At 41.6% G+C, this 19,596-nt stretch overlaps 1 pseudogene; it reads left to right on the top strand.

Moving 5' to 3' along the window:
* The first annotated feature begins 3,554 nt into the window (after positions 1–3,554).
* LOC109463117 lies at positions 3,555–16,034 on the top strand (annotated as a pseudogene).
* The last annotated feature ends 3,562 nt before the right edge of the window (positions 16,035–19,596 follow it).

Raw genomic sequence — 19,596 nt, 5'->3', positions numbered from 1 at the left:
GATGGGATAAAATGACGTTACATTGAGGGATTGTACTATAACTTCAGCAGGGGGAGGATAGGTTGGACATATGTCAGGTTATTTTCTACGGCCACACCAAGTAATTGCTATGGATGACGTCCACTGGAGACCTTAAATCTAATTACCTTAAAATTTAAGGCAAGCGCGCAATAAAAACGCGAAGGGCCGAAAAACGAGATGCCTAGATTTGGAATATACTAACTGTAGAAGTACAAATGTTAGGACACAAAGAACACAAGAAACAAGTCTTCTATTTGTCATAAAGACAAATTAACAAAACAGCAGTAGTCACCCTGTTCTGATTCTTTCCTTTATAACATCTTCTCTTATTATATTTTGCGGCGCTGTCGTGACACTTTCAACACAGTAAGAATTTCTTGAACGTTTTTTTTCCAGTAACAGTCCAAACTCAAATAACGTAGGGGGGGGGGGGGCTAACACGGGTGACGACGCATCTGTATAATCTGCGGCAAACCGTTTCAGGGTGTTCTGTACCATAAAAATAGTACAGAGATTCTTTTGTTCTTTAGACCAAATTGATTATTAAAAAGAGTGAAGAATACGCATGTTAAATTCTCTAGAACGATGTACATGTACCTCTGACGAAGACATGAGATCTCCGACTTCTAGTTTCCAAATGTTATGTAGGAAATAATGAGAATAATGAAAAAATAAACAATATCATAAGAAACATCAGTGGAATGGGTTATTCACACATTTTAATCGCTGGAGACTTTAACTTCCCTGACATAAAGTGGCTAGAGGGAACAGGAACAACCCATACCAAAACCAGTGAAGCAAATAAGTTTGTGGAAGCGTCTAAAGACTCCTATCTTTATCAGCACGTTGTTTGCCCAACACGGCACCAAATGAACCAAGAGAGTCATATCTTGGACCTTGTTCTCACCAACGAAGACAATATGATTAGTGAAATAAGTACCAAACCCCCTATTGGAAAAAGTGACCATATTGTGCTGACTTTTGATTACAATTGCTACTCTGAAAGACAAAACATGGGTAGAAAATCTCGACAATACAATAAAGGAAACTACGATGCTATGAGAGAAGAACTGAATGATAATTGGGACGAAAACTTAAAGGACCTTAACACTGAGGAAAGCTGGGAGATCTTCCTGACGAGAATGAGAGAGTCAGTGAAGAAACATATTCCAAGTACCAAGGTTAAAGGCAAAAAAAGGAAACTCTCCTGGAAAGACAGTGAAACAACCTCGAAATTGAACAAAAAGCAAAGAGCATGGAAAAAAATTTGTAAAACCAAAAGCCACGACGACTTCAGTGCATATAAAAGAGCTCGTAATCAAGCACGTTGGGCCACTAGAAAAGCGGTTAGGAATTACGAGAAGCTGAAGGCAAAGAACATTAAAAAATACAAAACTTTTCTGGAAATATGTAAACAAGAAGTCAAAAACCAGGCAGGGTATACCAGACTTACAAGATGGGCCAACAATGGCCACTACTGACACAGCAAAGGCTGAAGTGTTGAACAAGTTCTTTGTAAGCACATTTACTATTGAGGATTCAGAGTATATACCCAAACCTCTCAAACGTCAGTATCAGGAGGAGTTGACAAACATTGAACTGACTACCGAAGAGGTATACGAGAGACTAAAAAGTCTGAACCCTAAGAAATCAATGGGACCCGATGATTTACACCCCAGAGTTCTGAAGTAAGAAGAAGAAGAAACCGTAGCGACACCGCTTCGGATCATATTTAACAAGTCGTTAAGGGAAGGCCGACTACCCGTAGACTGGAAACAAGGACATATTACCCCCATTTATAAAAAAGGATGTAAGAAAACACCGAGCAATTATCGGCCTATGAGCCTTACGTCTGTACCTGGTAAACTGCTAGAAGGATTTGTGAGGGACAGGCTACTGGATCATATGAAAACAAATGACCTTTTTACTTCATGCCAACACGGTTTTTTGCCGGGTAGATCGACCACAACACAGATGTTGGAATGCCTAGAGGTTTGGACTGACTGGCTTGACCAGGGGTATCCAGTGGATGCCATCTATTTGGACTTTAGAAAAGCATTTGACTCTGTACCGATCAAGAGATTGTTAGCCAAAATTGAGAGTTACGGATGTAAAGGGAATATTCTTCAATGGATCAGTTCTTTTCTGCAGTAAATCAGAATGGGCAGACGTATTGAGTGGAGTCCCTCAAGGGAGTATTCTCGGTCCTGTTCTCTTTACGTTGTTCGTCAACGATATGCCCGAAGTTGCAACAAGTATGTTGAGGCTTTTTGCAGATGATACTAAAATATTTAGAGCAGTGGTACAGAAGGGGGACTGTGAAAGACTTCAACAGGACTTACAAAATCTTCAAGAATGGGCCATGAAATGGCAACTAAACTTTCATCCGGAAAAATGCACAGTCCTTCGAATTGGAAAGGGGCACCCAGTTTTTGAATACACAATGGCAGGCACATCTGGTAATATCCCCCTAGCAGTCACTACTATGGAGAAGGATCTGGGTATACTAATGGATAAAGACCTTACATTTAAGGACCATATACACACAATTGCAAACAAGGCAAACCAGTTAACAGGACTACTGTGGAGAACATTCCAGTTTATCGATCAAAAAGTATTTCTCCTGCTTTTTAAAGCCCTGATTAGGCCACATTTAGAATATGGAGCCTCTGTTTGGTCTCCGTACAGACAAAACTTGATGCTTGAATTAGAGAAAGTCCAAAAAAGGGCCACAAAAAGAGTTCCGGGGTTGAGCAACCTTTCTTACGAGGATAGACTCAGAACTCTGAAACTCCCAACATTGGTCTACAGGAGAATTAGGGGAGACCTAATCAACACGTATAGATACATGCATGGTCTGTTTGATACACAGAACCTGTTCCAACAAAAAGCAGAATCAAGGACAAGAGGTCATAGCTTGAGAATAGCAAGGAAGACCTTCAAGGGGAATACAAGAGCATTATTCTTTACAAGCAGAATGGCCAACTGGTGGAACAGTCTTCCTGAAGAAGTGGTCTCTGCACCCTCGGTAAATGCCTTCAAGAACAGATTTGACAAATATATGGAGAGACATCCAATTATGTACAATCACACGGCCCTGGATTGCCCGCATAGGCCGGGAATGACAGTCCGGTAGAGCAACGAGCAGCCTAAACTGGATGGATACCTACCTGGCTGAAAGAATCTACTATCTACTATAAAACATATCCTCTGCAACAGACAAAATTCTAATGCAACGTTGACCAAAAATCCATCGAAAACGGTGAAAATACAGGGTTCTGCGCAGGCGCAGTACGTTCTGCCGACGTGCTGGTGCCGCTATGGTTACTCTACATGACGTGAAATTTTTGTGAGTTGCTTTCTTGGGATAAATCTATGTTCTTGGATACACATGGACTACATGTATATACAGACAATAGACATTCACAATATAACTTTGGAAGATTTTGTCAGCAAACGTTATCTGCGCCGGTGTGGTAACGTTACCATTTCAGACTAATGTGTTCCAATGTCCTTGTTCAGACAAACTAGTCAGACTGGTTCTATTACATCATTAAAGGTCAGACAACTCAGACTAGACAAAATAATAGTTTCTCGGCGCAGGAAGAAGGTAGGGGGTTCTGGCTTGTTTCTTTTATGAATTGTGCTTTTTTTCTGTTATAATATTTTGCTGCATGTCTATACAAACGTATATGCATTTATGTACGACTATATCTAAGCAGCATGCATGTGTGGTGTGCCCGTAAAAATCGGTCGTATGAAAAGCTATCTAAATGCAGGAAACGTGGAGGAAATAATGCAAGTCTGTGTAACGTTACATATATAAGGGCGAAGCTTGCATGCAATTGTACATGTTAGTTTAACTTTTCACCTTTAGGGCTTCTTGCTTTTCTTTGTTGTGAGTACAACATTAAGGTTTGCAGTAATCACTAAGGGAAGGGTAAGCACTCAGTCATCCTCTTTTCTGGCAAAGCATAAAGTTTTTTTTTTTATGTAGTGCAGATACTAATAGTGCAGACAATCATACCGAGTCATTGAGAACTTTTTTGTTCTGCCGCCGCAGGTGGAACATCAACAGATACCAATTATGCAAAAGATGACTTAATTTGCATAATTAATGAGAAAATTGTCAGCAAACGTTATCTGCGCCGGTGTGGTACCATTTCAGACCAATGTGTTCCAATGTCCTTGTTCAGACAAACCAGTCAGACTGGTTCTATTACATCATTAAAGGTCAGACAGCTCAGACTAGACAAAATAATAGTTTCTCGGCACAGGAAGAAGGTAGGGGGTTCTGGCTTGTTTCTTTTATGAATTGTGCTTTTTTTCTGTTATAACATTTTGCTGCATGTCTATACAAACGTATATGCATTTATGTTCGACTATATCTAAGCAGCATGCATGTGTGGTGTGCCCGTAAGAAATCGGTCGTATGAAAAGCTATCTAAATGCAGGAAACGTGGAGGAAATAATGCAAGTCTGTGTAACGTTACATATATAAGGGCGAAGCTTGCATGCAATTGTACATGTTAGTTTAACTTTTCACCTTTAGGGCTTCTTGCTTTTCTTTGTTGTGAGTACAACTTTAAGGTTTACAGTAATCACTAAGGGAAGGGTAAGCACTCAGTCATCCTCTTTTCTGGCAAAGCATAAAGTTTTTTTTTATGTAGTGCAGATACTAATAGTGCAGACAATCATACCGAGTCATTGAGAACTTTTTTGTTCTGCCGCCGCAGGTGGAACATCAACAGATACCAATTATGCAAATGATGACTTAATTTGCATAATTAATGAGAAAATTCTGTGACTCCTTATTGGTGAACGATGCGAATTTTATACCTCGTGACGTGTGTACGTTACTTGAAGGTTAACACCGCAATGTTAATGTGGAGGTAGTTTACATAATTAATGAGGACATGTTGAAATAAAGTATGACAAAGCAAGCCCATATTTCATGGAGGTATGAAATCTCGGAATTCTTGTTTCCATATGATGTGGTACTACGATTTCCGTTCGTCAGCTTCTTGCTAATTGCTTTATTTTTGTTGTGCTGTGCGCGTAGACTTATCGGAAGACAGCTTTCACATACAAACTTTCTAAATGGTAAAAAAAAATTCTCTTTGTTTCCTAATGTGCAACGTTCCTGTGTGCTGGAAAATTTTTTTTGTGAAGAAAACGATAAAGGATGTTTGTAATAGAACCTTGTAAAGAATCTTGTTTTTGAGCGTCAGGTATTGTCTGTAATCAGCGCCAGCGCCATATCCTCTTATCAGGATTGTATTGGAAAATTTTAGTAAATTGGCTTTCTTTTTGTTGTTTCGTACTAATAAACGAAGATTCCCATAGAAAACGTTACACCTTGTCTACAGAGTCGTAGGTAAGTCCGATGTATTGAAAAGGGCCCTGTTTGTGAACACCAGGTTTTGTCTACAGCCCGCGAGACATACATGGTGTTTTTATTTAGCATTTCTGGTGACAATTGGGTAGCTCTAGAGATTTAATGCAGAACGGGTTGGGTAGCTTTATTTGGCGTCCTGAAATGGGGTGTCAAGCCACCGTAGCTTTTTTGTGACATAGATTACCGTACGGGATCAAAACTTAGTCTCCACCAGACTTCTTTTGCGGGGTGAATAAATCCTAGAAATCGGCCTAAAAAGGGTATTAATTGGCCGGAGAAGATAGCCGGCCAGAGAATCTTCTCTGGCCAATTAATACCCTTTTTAGGCCGATTTCTACGATTTATTCACTCCGCAAAAAAAGAAGTCCGGTGGAGACTAATCAAAACATTCACAATTTTCACACATCCCATAATGCCTAGTAACCACGGATATGACGTATGACCACCCCCCTCCCTTCCTCGATGTAATATTTCCAACAAGTTCTTACCGACAAATTGGTCAACTATATTGTTTTGAGTTATTTATCTACATGTAGTATAGAGCGCATGCCGTAAGTGCATTTTTGTTGGAATTAGAGAAAATGACGTACCTTCTATCGTTCTACCTTCTACCGAAGACTCTCCTACTCCTTCTCCTACTCTCCTACTCCCCTTCTTACGTCATAGCCATCCATATCCGTGACCGTTACTAGGCATTATGGGAAGTGTGAAAATTTTTACAGATACAGTTTTTCAGCCTCTTCTTTCTGAGTTGTATATATGTATGGTTCCATTAATCTACGAGGGACAGTTTAACATGATTAGGTATGGATTTCTGCCAACATCATAATCTATGCAAAATAGAGAAGAGGTCTAAAAGCAGCCGTGTGGATAACCTTTGACCTCAATGCCATAAACTATTAGGTAAAGGATCACAAATCTGAGTTTTCTAGTTCAAAATGCTGAGTTTATTCAAAGGACAGCATAAAACTCAACCAAACATATTACAAGAGGAGATATTGGGGACAAAAAAATGTGTGAAAAAATGCAATATTTTTACTGGGGTCAGTTTTGACCCCACCGGACTATCCATAAACTTTCTAGTATAAGTCAATCAGCACTGATCCGTTCTCGGTTGAAACCTATGAGATGTTATAGGGCATCAAGACAAACAAACTCATGGGAGGAATTTAATTTCTAACAGAAAATGTCGAAATGGCACATAAAATATACGCCTGGGTCGGTATTGACCCCACATGTTGGCTTGAGGGTTAATCTGTTGTAAAATGACGTTACTTCTGCTACGGCTAACTGAAAAAGTGCTTCTACATCGGCCCGTACAAACATCTGTCAGCTGTGAGGGAAGCCATACGAGCAAATCACCTGTTACTGCAGCACGCACAGGAAACCAGCTGCAGGCAGCTGCAGGATTACTAACGTTCTCCCCGTGGGACATGTACAGACTGAACTGACCATATCCACATTACAACCTGACTTTAGGGTCAAAACGTCCTTCTGTAAAACCTGTCAGCTACGTTTTGAAAACAAGATAGATGTACTTGTCATCGTCTACCTGTATCTAAATTGTTCGAATGGGAAAAATTGCTTTCAGTATTTCATAATCTCAACATAGATAACAAGGATTCCAAGGAGAAAATATCCATCGATCACTGAGTACGTACATACACAAATATGGCAATATTGCATGTATTATGCAAATGAGGTCTTGATTTGCATAACTAGTATCTAATAAATGTTTCTGTCACCTAAGTCACACTGTTACGAGTGGTAAAGTCCTATCATCTACCAGTCAGCAAGTATTAACTTTTCTCATTAATTATGCAAATGAGAACCTTATTAGCATGACCAATGTATCATTCACCCATGCTACCTACCACCTGAATATTATGATAATCCGTCCTAAATGAGCTGAGTTATTCTGCTGGGATTCAAAGTTACCAGCAAAAACTCCGCTGCAGTTCGAAGGACAGTTTCTAGGGAGTGCAAACCTACAACACTTACTCTCTGGCCCAAGAGCTTTCTTCCACACAAAAATCGTGACAATACCCTGTCCGGGTCATGAGATATTTAAACCGAAATTTCCGCTGCAGTACCAAGGATAGGAGCCCCAAAATCTAATCAACTTGAGCCCTCATCGAGTCCCACACCCACCTACTAAATATCAAAATAATCCATCTTGAGTAATGCTGCTGACAGACAAACAGAATCATACACACACTAACGCCACCGAAAACATAAACCTCTTAGGCGGAGGTAATAAAAATATTTGAAAATCCAGCGTCCACTCTTTGGGATAAAAGGCTCATGCTAACAAGCTACCATTCTACCAAATTTCGACCTATTTAGCCTTGACACGACAGACAGGTACACAAAATAGTTTTGTACAAATTAAACAGCCCGGCTAATAGTACGTATGACTATGAGAATAAATTACATGTATATTTCTTTGTCTTTCACAGATATTGAAACAAAATGGCGCTGATGGTAAGACTGCTGCAGCGAAGCTCTCTCCGCAAGATGCCGCTGCTGAATAGTCGCTGGACAACAGCTCATATCGGCAGCGTGTCCATAAGCAGGGGACAGTCGTCTGCAACTCTCCCGCTCATGAGGTCCCATCTGGTCCTGAAGAATTCTCCCCAAGCCCTGCAAAGATTTAGCGAAGCTAAAGCCGACGTCTACCAAATGGACCTGGAAGATGGGGTACCGAAAGAAGAGAAAGAATCGGCCCTGAGGCTGTATGCTGAGACGCTGAAGAGTGGGATTTTCCACGGACATTCTGTATTTGTCCGAGTCAGTGACGCCAGAGACGACGCACAGCTGCAAAAGGAAGTGCAGGAGCTCTGTCACCCTGATCTGACGGGTTTTATCCTACCCAAGGTCGAGTCTTCCGATGACATACAGAAAACTGACGAAATCCTCTCTGAAGTTGAAAAGACGAACAACCTATTTCACGGCCACTTCAAGATCATGCCCGTCATTGAGTCTCTCGTTGGATTAAACCAGGCAAGGGCCATTGCAAAGGTAAACTTAATGCCAACAACTTTTATTACATTTGGAACTTTGGATGGTTGCGGAATGTGCATAGGAGATGGTGGCATTTGATTGACACGAAAATGACAGGATGTAACTTATTCGATAAACCTAATAAGAAAATTAACATGTACTTTTGCAGGCATCTCCACGGATATCTGCCCTGATAGGTGGGCGCGGAGACTACGCTGCCTGTTTCAAGCGACACCCCACCACTCTCATTTCACATTCCCTACGGCTCCGAGTTGTCCACGCTGCTAAGGAGGCCGGGATATCTGCGATAGATAACTCGGGCTATTTGGACAACTTTGACAGTCTGGAGCGAGACGTTCTACTCGGAAAGAATCTGGGATTCGACGGTATTGTGTTTGTTTGTTTGTTTGTTTGTGTGTTTGTGTGTGTGTGTGTGTGTGCGTGTATGCATGTGCACCTGTCCGTGTGCAGAAATTTTTGTGTGTAATTTAGCCAGTTTTAAATTTTGGAAAAATTAAGATTTAGTCCTCCTTTTTTTTTAGGATTATGCATTCTGGTCTATTTCATACATTGCTCTTCTGTAGTCATTATAATTCACTTGATAATCAGCCAAGGCTTCTTTACTATTGGAAATTTCGTTGTTGCTTGTTTCCCTAAGACGACCAATGTCTAAGATAACGTTAAAACGTAAACTGGATCTGATAGCTATGTTTCACTGATTCTCCTATCCTATGTCTACTTCACTATAGGAATAATAGTGCTTCATCCTCGGCTGGTGCCTTTTGTAAACCAACTCTACGGCCCTACACGACAGGAGGTAGACTGGGCAGAAAAGGTTGAGGCAGGAACACGAGTCTATCAGCGGTCCCCTCAGGAACATCAACACTTCATTGGTCCACCTCACCTTCCCATCGCCTCTCACATTCTCCTCAAGCACAACCAAATAAGGGCATTGGAATCATCTACAAGTAAAAACGGCGGAAAACCTGTCACTAGAGAGGCCGAAGAGGTTTCTAGCACCGTTACTCCACTACAGCTAAAGGGCGGGCTGCCGAGCAAGTTAAAAGAGGAGAATTAGCAGGTGGTGATTTGTCTGTGACCCTTGATTCCTCATGGCGGACAGCGTGGAGCTCTGCATTTGCCAACAAAAGGAGGACTGAACACTTCCGACGTGGCGGCAAGGGAGATCAGTCTTCCCGGCATCCAGTTTCCTTTCATCTTCTCTTGATGCTGTCACCAGGTTTGACGAATTCAAAGTAAGTCAATCGTCCCTCAAAACATTTTTGTACTAAAAAAAATAACAGACCCAAGGCTTGTAGTGGTACTGGTACTATGGGGTGATAATTATACACAGCGGTATGTATGTTCCCCTCTGGTCTCTCAGTCACTGACGAAAGCTAGTGGATACTAGCTGAAACGTTTGACGTTTTCAAAATCATATCCAGCTGCTTGAGTAACTGCTTTTTGGCGTATCGTATTACCTGGATGCCTAACCTTCATCGACGTAGCGGTATACGTTTTGTTCCTTCACGAAGCTCCATCTGCAGGTATTAATCAGATCTGTTGACACGCTTGCTCTAAAAAACGTGCAATCCTCCATCCCCATGGTAGGTCCTCAGCAGGTGGCCGATATCATCTGGGAACTTACAATGCGGTGCAGTTGAAGCCTGTAACTGACGGAGATACCGTTAGAGCTTACTTCTCTTTTCGACACTGTGGAGGAGGCTGGAAGCAGTGAGAAATACTCCATCGTGACCAGCACTCACCACCTGGTCAATCAGCGGGACGAAGCCGTCTTCAGGCTGACGAGAAAGGGCATGTTCCCGAAGTTTACCATGGAGGATTCACATCACGCGAATTTGGTAATGTCAGCATCCTTTATTGCCTCCGGGGGAGGAGACATCCTTCCGCGGAAGGGCTTTGTGAGAGATTTAGATTTTCATGTTCGCAGCTGTTTCTCGCGTTTGGGTGGACGGATTCTTTTGAGACTTGGTATATGTTTTGCTATTGGGCTGCAGATGATGCACGTTCTTTTGTTTGTATTGTATACGTGTTTTCGGGCGTGAAAATGGTGCCTTTTGGTGGCCCCAAAACACCCCTTTGAGCGTGAAAGTGGTCGCGACCGTTGACCTTTGGCGTGTTTAAGCTATTCTCGGTCTGGTCCACATATATGACCCCTCACACAGAGGGGTGTCCGGTCTCGATACATTCTTTGTTTAAAACCCTATATAAAAATATACAATAAAAAGCCCGGAGGTATAAAATCTCAGATTTTACTTGTTCACTCTAAGTCTAACATAACTGTTGCTTCGAGGACCGCGTAGTTCTGTTTTGCCTGTATCTCTCGCCGTAACTATCCCTGTCGTTAATGTTCCAGCGGAAGGACCAGATTCCAACAGAATCCAAGCTACGCGATCACATCATTCAAAACGCATCAGTGGGAGGGAACGCGGAAACCATGACAAACCTGCCTTTGGCACCGAATGAGGTAAGGATTTTATGCATATGAGCACCATAAGTGGTAGCGTTGGTGGTGCAGAAGTTGGAGAACTTACCTATGGATTAGAAAGTGGAGAGTTTAAATTCTGGCAGTTGTGGCTTACCCGAGCTGTAAGGGTAACAATACTTAGCGTACGTATCCCCATAGTCCACTGTCCATTGTACATGGCAAAATAACCCGAATGAATTTCACCGATACATTGAACCTTTACACTTCAGACTGTCCATAGCGTTCACTATCTTTCCTGTAACGACCAATTGGAGGTAGGCACCTAAAATTGAGCTTGTAATGTAAGATGTACGGTTTTGTTGTACTGATATGGCGTAATTTTGCCCTTTTGCCTTGCCATCTGCAGTTATATGTTCATGGAGTTGTGAAGGCATTTAGCCCCACCGAAACTAGGGCGCTCTCTAACATGATGCGAGCTACCAACGTTGGACACATATTCAACATAAAGAGGGTACGTAACTAACAGAACTTTAGATTCATTTCGAAAATATCAACTCTAAAAGTAAGACCATTATAGTAACGGAGACATCGTGGAGCTCCCTCATGCCCGTAGCCAGGATTTTGAATGGGGGGGTTCGTCCCACTGCTTGAGTGGACCTCGAGCGCCGAAGGCGCGAGGTTCCTAGGGGGGTCCGGGGGCATGCTCCCCCGGAAAATTTTGAAAAATGAACCTTCTAAAATGGCATTTCGTGCATTTTTGACAGGATTTCCAAGAGAAAATCAGAGATAAATTTTTATTCAATGACGAAGAGAGCAGTTTTTCTACGATTCCAGTCCATCTTTTCAAGAAAAAACTTGGACCTTTACATAAAATGCGGACCAAAAAGTGGACCTTTACATAAAAAGTGGACCAAAAAGTGGACCTTTGAGCCTTGTTCCGAACCCCCCGAACCCCCCCTGGCTACGGGCATGTCCCTACTCTTCAGTAGGTGCGTATCCTGGAAAAAGAGATCACTCTTGTCGTCTTTTTTTCCAAAAACAGTTACAACATGAGTGACCGAATTCCATTCTGATTCCTGCTTGCTATCTCGTTGATTATATGAGCTAAGGTTTACAAAAAGCTGCCCTATTATCTACTGAGCATCGTCATTGATTAGCTTTGGAAAGTGTCGCCGACAATGCGTTCTAGTAGTTTTCATAAACCTAAAAAAAGGGCAATGTTGTTTTGAAATGATAGTTCTCCTATGACGACATTTTGGTACCTGGTCCACTCTCTGTGGCGGCAACCGTCCACAACGCAGCTGACGAGTTTGGGGACATCCTGTATGAAGAGGTGGTGGAGGCGTCAAACCTCAATCGGGTAAAACAGGTAAGAAAATATCCCTCACACAAAAAGTAAAGCTGGACTGGTTTTATCTGAAATATACCGATGGTTTCTTTGCCTTCTTTTCCGTTGTGACCACCTTTGGCAGGGAAGGTATGGGTGTTTGTTCTCATATTTGGTAGAAAGGCTGGTATTGACGAGAAACGGATGGAGTTTGAGACCCCTGGTATTTCATGTTGGTACCCGCAGTGGAACTTCTTGTATCTCTTGTTCTGAACATGTATATGTCACAGTCATGACTTTTAAGTAGAAGGTAACGTTTGGGCTGCGAAAGGAGTAATATAACCATAAATCCCCTGACATATTTTTGGAATAACGCACTTGAGAGAGCTAGCTATTTATCTCATTTTTTTCGTTCAGATAACTATTTCATTCCATACACGTGCTAAGAACCTTTACCTGTGTTAGCACATAATTTTTTCACTAATAAGAGAGATATCACCATATAGCTCTTACTAGTGAACCTATTACTAGTGAAAAAAATGAGTTAACACCCCGCTAACTCATTTTTTCACTAATAAGAGACTTCAGTGAACCTCTTACTAGTAAAAAAATGAGTTAACACCCCGCTAACTCATTTTTTTCACTAATAAGTCTTACTAGTGAAAAAATGAGTTAGAGGGGTGTTAACTCATTTTTTCACTAATATATGATAATTTATTGGGTTACAAGTAATAACTACGCATTATCACCACTTTTTCTCTTAACACGTGTTTTACCCACTTTTTCCAATACTAACTAAATAAATGTGCTAAATAGTCAAGTCTCACTTGAGCATTTTCGTTTGTGACTTTGAAACTTTTTAACATTGAAACTAAGTGACTATATTCAATATGTATTCGACAGGACGATATGATAGGTTCTGTGAGCTTCATCCACAGTGTCCAGCAGCTGCCAGAGAATAACGGTGAGTTTCGACACAAATTGTTAGCTGCAAAATGCTTCCTTAGCTATAGAAAGAAAACAAACCATATTTACACCCAAGATATTCTATGTTTAATTTCTATGTAAGAGAGAAATGCGTCACGTAAGAACACACAATAAAACTTTTCCACAAAGTCTCTCTCCAACTCTCTCTCTCTCTCTCTCTCTCTCTCTCTCTCTCTCTCTACTATTAGACAATGGAATTGGATATACATGTAGATACATGCATGTAGGTATTAAGTATAAAGAAATGTGCGTATTTTTGTTAATCTAACGGCACATTGCCTGGACAAGGCAATAACCCTGGGGATTCTGTACTAACAAACACACCAACACTTTTCCCCATGACAGATTTAGAAGAGGTGACGGTGCGTACCCTGGGGATTCTGTACTAACAAACACACCAACACTTTTCCCCATGACAGATTTAGAAGAGGTGACGGTGCGTACCCTGGGGATTCTGTACTAACAAACACACCAACACTTTCCCCATGACAGATTTAGAAGAGGTGACGGTGCGTACCCTGGGGATTAAGAACTTAGACATGGAGGAGCTGCTGGATGGAAACTTTCCGGTCCGACTTTTCTCTGGGCGTGACATGAGAAGCGCCGAGTATGAAAAGGTAATATCTAGTTTATAATTTAGAAAGTCGCACAAATATACTAACAGGACAAGTTTTGCATCGTTAACTCCAATATGCGGTTTATGTATATTGGACAATAAAGTCCAGCAGAGAAGTTTAGCATTGAACCTGTCGACTTGCACTATTGAAAAAAGCTAGTATACAACCCCAAAGGTTAAGTAATAACAACGACGTTGCATTCATTGTAAATACTTATAAATACGCGTTGACTTTGGAAATGGCCAGTTCACTAAACCAATGACATTGGCTTAATGTAGAAAAAGCGATATGCCCTAACGAAGTTGCGCCGAGACGTAAGTGATGTGATTAAATGGTAAACATTGTCTTTCTCGTATTACATATATAAACACGACGATTTCACATAAGAGACTAGTTCTTATTCCTATTTTGAAAACAAACTTTTAAATTCTTAAGCCACATTTCATTAATAGATTCTGAAGTAAATTAAACAGTGCAAATCACCTGGCCCATATGAAAACCGAAGAAAACTGTTTGAAGGGATTTAACAATCGAAGAATCCAAAAATGGCATTAGAAATTAAAAAGGTTGTTTTCAAAATGTTTGTTTCGTCTCCGTTAACGAGCGAGGGTGTCGCTCTGGAAACAAGCAGCACTTCTTGAGTCACGTTTTGATGAAGACTAGACGGGACTTAAAAGGGGTGATACAAGGCGCTGTTTTTTAAGGGAAGTTTTTTTGTTTGTTGTTACTAGTGAATTCTTTCATCAGTGACAACTTGGAAGGATAAGGATACTAACCTCCAAATTTTCGATGGCTATCAGTCCATCTTGTTCACGGAGTGGCCTAATCTCGGGCCTAGTCTCGCGCTCTCGCGAGATTAGGCCACTCCGTGAACAAGATGGACTGATAGTAGAGCTGTGTACCTAAACAAATTTTAGGTACAGGTACAGGTACACAGGTTTAGGTACAGGTCCGGACCTGAACCTGTACCTGAACAATTCGACCAATTTATATGCTCTTCTGAACTCCTTCAATAACAAAAAAACATTAATAAACTTGTTAGTTAAGGTTTATTCTTTGTTTATGGCGAATGCTCAGATAAAATATTAGGCAAAACTAAAGATGTTTTTGTTTTCATGAACACACTGTCCTTACACAGGGACCCATTTGAGGTCACAAATAGGCATAAAATTGGTGTGAAATTGTTTAGGTACAGTACCGGTACTGAGGGATTAGGTATTTTGGACCTGTACCTAATCAATTTTTCCGGTACAGTATCGGTACTGCGTACCGGTACACAGCTCTAACTGATAGCCATCGAAAATTTGGAGGTTAGTATCCTTATCCTTGCAAGTTGTCACTGATGAAAGAATTTACTAGTAACTGTATCAATACGTGACAAATGAATCTCTTCAACGATTTTTGTTTGTTTTATTTCCTGACAGATCTGCAGGGAGGATTTCCCCATACTTTACCGCAGGATTGCTGCCCAGGTGCTATGGAAGTTTCTCCGCCTGCGACCTTGTAAAAGTAGTGATACCCCTACAACCATCCAGACAAAATTCTATTGAGCTTAAAATCATTCATTATTATTACGTAGCACAAGTACTGGTGTAAGGGGGATTTGTGGTAATTGCGTTAGTGAAACGGGTCATTTAAGGCTATTGAATCAAAAGGAAACTAACCTGTTATAGGGGACATGTATTGGTAAATATAATGTAACTAAGTTAAAGTTTTAGGCAGGAAAACTTGTGGTTTGTGTACTGGTGTAAGGGGGATTTGTGGTAATTGCGTTAGTGAAACGGGTCATTTAAGGCTATTGAATCAAAAGGAAATTAACCTGTTATAGGGGACATGTATTGGTAAATATAATGTAACTAAGTTAAAGTTTTAGGCAGGAAAACTTGTGGTTTGTGTACTGGTGTAAGCTAAGGGGGATTTGTGGTAATTGCGTTAGTGAAACGGGTCATTTAAGGCTATTGAATCAAAAGGAAACTAACCTGTTATAGGGGACATGTATTGGTAAATATAATGTAACTAAGTTAAAGTTTTAGGCAGGAAAACTTGTAGTTTGTGTTGGTGCTAATAATATATAATAGGTCAATATGATATATAATAGGTCAATAAAGCCTACTACTGTAACATTATAACGAAGTACAAGTACATGTATGTCAAAAGCATACAGACTTGATGGGAATTTCATGTCTACTGCATTTGGAAGTTAAGTGAAGGTGAACAATAAACTTAAAGAAATTATTCAAATCTAGACCTCATTAGCATAACTTATGAAATAGTACATTACGCGCACACACACACACACACACACACACACACACGCACACGCACACACACACACACACACACACACACACACACACACAAACACACACACACATACACACACACAAACACAAACACACACACTTGGTAAGGCACTGAATGAGAAAGAACACTTGTCAGTTACAGGGAGCAATATGGAAGTTAATCCTATGTAGGGAAGTTTTGACTGTTTACTCATTGCTGAGTGGCTTTTCATGAAAGGAACATGATATTTAAAGAATTCTGTTACAAGGAAGGGATGTGGTAGAAAACCATGGCCTAAAATGTTAAAAAAAAAAACATGCACATTTTACTGGGGTCCAATCGGACCCAACAAGCTAATAAGATCTTTCGCTGTAACTGCCACACCAAAAGACCAATTCTGGTGAAAAGGTACACAGGTAAAGCTGTAAGAGAAGAATATGGACAAAGAAAATCTTTCCTTAATTGAAAATGTCCAGAGAGCATGTATAAATACACTCCTGGGGGTCCAATCGGACCCTATAAGGTCCCTTCAGGCTTATATTGAGAAAAAAAGTTTGATTGCGATCTTTACGACCTTTACACAGCGGAGTTATCACTTGAGAATGACTCACTTGTGCTTGAACTGACGTCACGTCCAGTCTCCTGCCTGGCACCGTAAAAACCAAACACACGTTTAGGCCACACCAAGTAAATTTTATGGATGACGTCCTTTGGAGACCCTAAATCTAATGCGAAAGGGCGAAACAAAAACAAGAAGGGCCCTAAAAAACAAGATGCCTAGACTAGAAATATACTAAGAGACGACAAATGTTAGGACACAAATTGAATGAGGTGACAGTGTAACAAGCAAAAAGTCTTTTATTCATCATCAAAACAGCAATAAATCAGGTGGAACAGCAGTTGTCGTCCTATCCTGTTTTCGCGTTACGGGTTTCACGTCAATCTGACGATTTGCGGCACCGTCGTGACTCTTTGGTCATAGTTACAAGAAGCAGAATTTCTTGTTTTTTTTCTAGGAACAGGCCAAAATCCATGCGCGCGCGGACGTCATCCATAAAATTTACTTGGTGTGGCCTTATCGAGAAAGACGAAAGCTACTTGATAAGAGAACGCGGAGCTCGTGCTATTGGAGCCAGACTGGGCACCCCATACACGTAAAGTTAAACAGCAAGTATTGAGTAACGAGGTACCCTTCACCTTCACCTTGTCCCATCCTCTTCTGGAGGGTCGGGGACTGTGGTAGCGTGCAACACAAGCTTCTTCCATCCATCCATGTCCTTGACCTGCCTGTCCAATCTCTGATGTCGTCTACCCATCTCCTACGCGGCCTCCCTCTACTCCTACTGCCACAGATCCGTCCTTGCAGGATGTGGGATGAGGTACTACGTTAGTCAATAGTTGCTGAACTGAGGAGGCTCCCCATCTCCTGAGAGGAACGCCGTTAACAGTATTGCTGTCGCCAAGATAACGGTGAACTCGGAACTTCTACGTGGATAATCAGGAGCATTTATTCTGAGGTCACCGTAGGTCAAATTTAGGAGGACTGTCATGGCGGCCGTACCACATGCAACTGTAGTCCTTCCACTTGGCGCCATTTTCTTGTCTCCTCCAAAAATCCACCAGGTCAGGATATCCGTATTTTCTTCGCCAAAAATCCAGAAAATGGCACGACTCCGAATTGGAAACATCCCCGAGGATTTGTTCTCCACGTTAGAATGAATATTTTTCAAACTAGAAGCCGAAAATTTATCAAAACTTGACAAATACTCCCTTCTCTTCCCCGTCTGTCACCGACACTGGCGACAGACGCAGACTGAATGGACCGTACCACGTGTGATTTTTACACAGGGGCGCACAACAGCTGACTCTAATTTCTACCCTGATGACCACAACTACATTACCACCAAGAATCAATCCCCTCAAAAATAACGGTTCCCTCTCCACCATTTCGGACTAGTCTGTGTCCAAATTACACACAGGCAGCGTCAGCAGCAAAAAGTATTTGTAACTAACGTGTAGCAGTCGGAATCTGCTAATTGAATCAACCACGGCACATTTCCGTGGACCACATGTTTGGGCGCAACCTGTGCCTGCCCTTGGTGCTGAACGCCATCCGCACAATATCAATTAGAGCGTTCATGAAATACAGGAACTTTAAACAGCTTGCCAAACGTTCTGGAAGAAAATAGGCATGTTCTTGAGGAAGGTAGGAGTCGGACTGTCAATGTTCTACGCTCCATGAAATCGCAACGGCAGCGGCTACATGTTACGTTGCATTCGGTCAAGCTGATTCTGCCTACATGAAAATCCAGGCACTAATATAGCTTATTGTAATAGACTACACCGATAACATACGCATATGAACCATTTAAGTGGTCTGGCTACAAATTATGTGGGATTAAAACGCCCAATTATGCCCCAGTCTTGTAGGCATACGTCCCAACATGTTTCGGTGCAAACGGTGCCTGTCCTTGGTGCTGAACGCCATCCGCACAATGTTAAACACGCGCGCGCTCGCTTCTTGAGCGTCCATGAAATACAGGAACCTGCCAAGGTAATAGTTTGCCAAGGCTTACGGAAAACAAACTAGTATCTTTTAGGCATGCAGCTGAGAGGGAATGGATCGTACGGCCAACAACGCTCTAAGCTAAATTCACAACGGCAGCGGCTACATATTGCGTGGCATTCGGGCAAGCCGCCTAAATCCAGCCACATATTGCACTTTACGTGGACTACATCGATTGCGCTTTATGTTAAACTCTAACGTTGTTACATTTGTGCCATTTTAGTGGTCGATCTGGCTAAGTCCTAGATGGCCAGGAGTATCATCTTAATCTATATCTTGTGGCTGATCGACGGATTTTTTCGGGCTGCACCATTTTTACTACCCTGGAATCCAGAACTCGTTTTCCGGGCCGCAAGAGCCCTTCGCCCGCTGGTGTAAATTACCGCTACGGGGGAGTCTAGCCCGGGGGGAGTTTGGCTGGCCGGACAAACGGGTCTAGTAAAGGGCCGGCCAAACTCCCCCCGGGCTCAACTCCCCCGTAGCGGTAATTTAGGCAGGCGGGCGAAGGGCTCTCGGCTGCCGAAGGAAAACGGCTAACGGCCCGATACTAGTTTGGCATCCAGGGTACATTTTTACCTGAGAAGAGATTATCAGGGATTTTGGTGGTGCACCTCCATGTAGGTAACAATAAATCAAATCCCTCTTATCATTTTACTTTCAATAGGAAGAAGGTTGTAGATAATATGATTGATATATGATGTCCCTGATATATCATGTCCTTGATGTATCATCTTCAAATTGTTGTTTGGTGTCCCCTGGACCAAATACATGTAGGCAGTAGATTACATGCACAGATGATTGTTATGCTCAGTTTGAGTTTTAACTAAGGCCACACCAATTTAATTTAGTCTGTTGGCTCTCGGATTCGCCTCTTCATCTTTTTCTGATTTGCAAAAAAAAAAGATTTTCAGGTTCTAATTCTACATAAATCAACTCAATATGCTC

This window comes from Branchiostoma belcheri, unplaced genomic scaffold (genome assembly GCF_001625305.1).
Source record: "Branchiostoma belcheri isolate BF01 breed outbred unplaced genomic scaffold, Haploidv18h27 scaffold122, whole genome shotgun sequence".
Lineage (NCBI taxonomy): Eukaryota > Metazoa > Chordata > Leptocardii > Amphioxiformes > Branchiostomatidae > Branchiostoma > Branchiostoma belcheri.
This window is presented reverse-complemented; position numbering and strand designations above follow the sequence as displayed.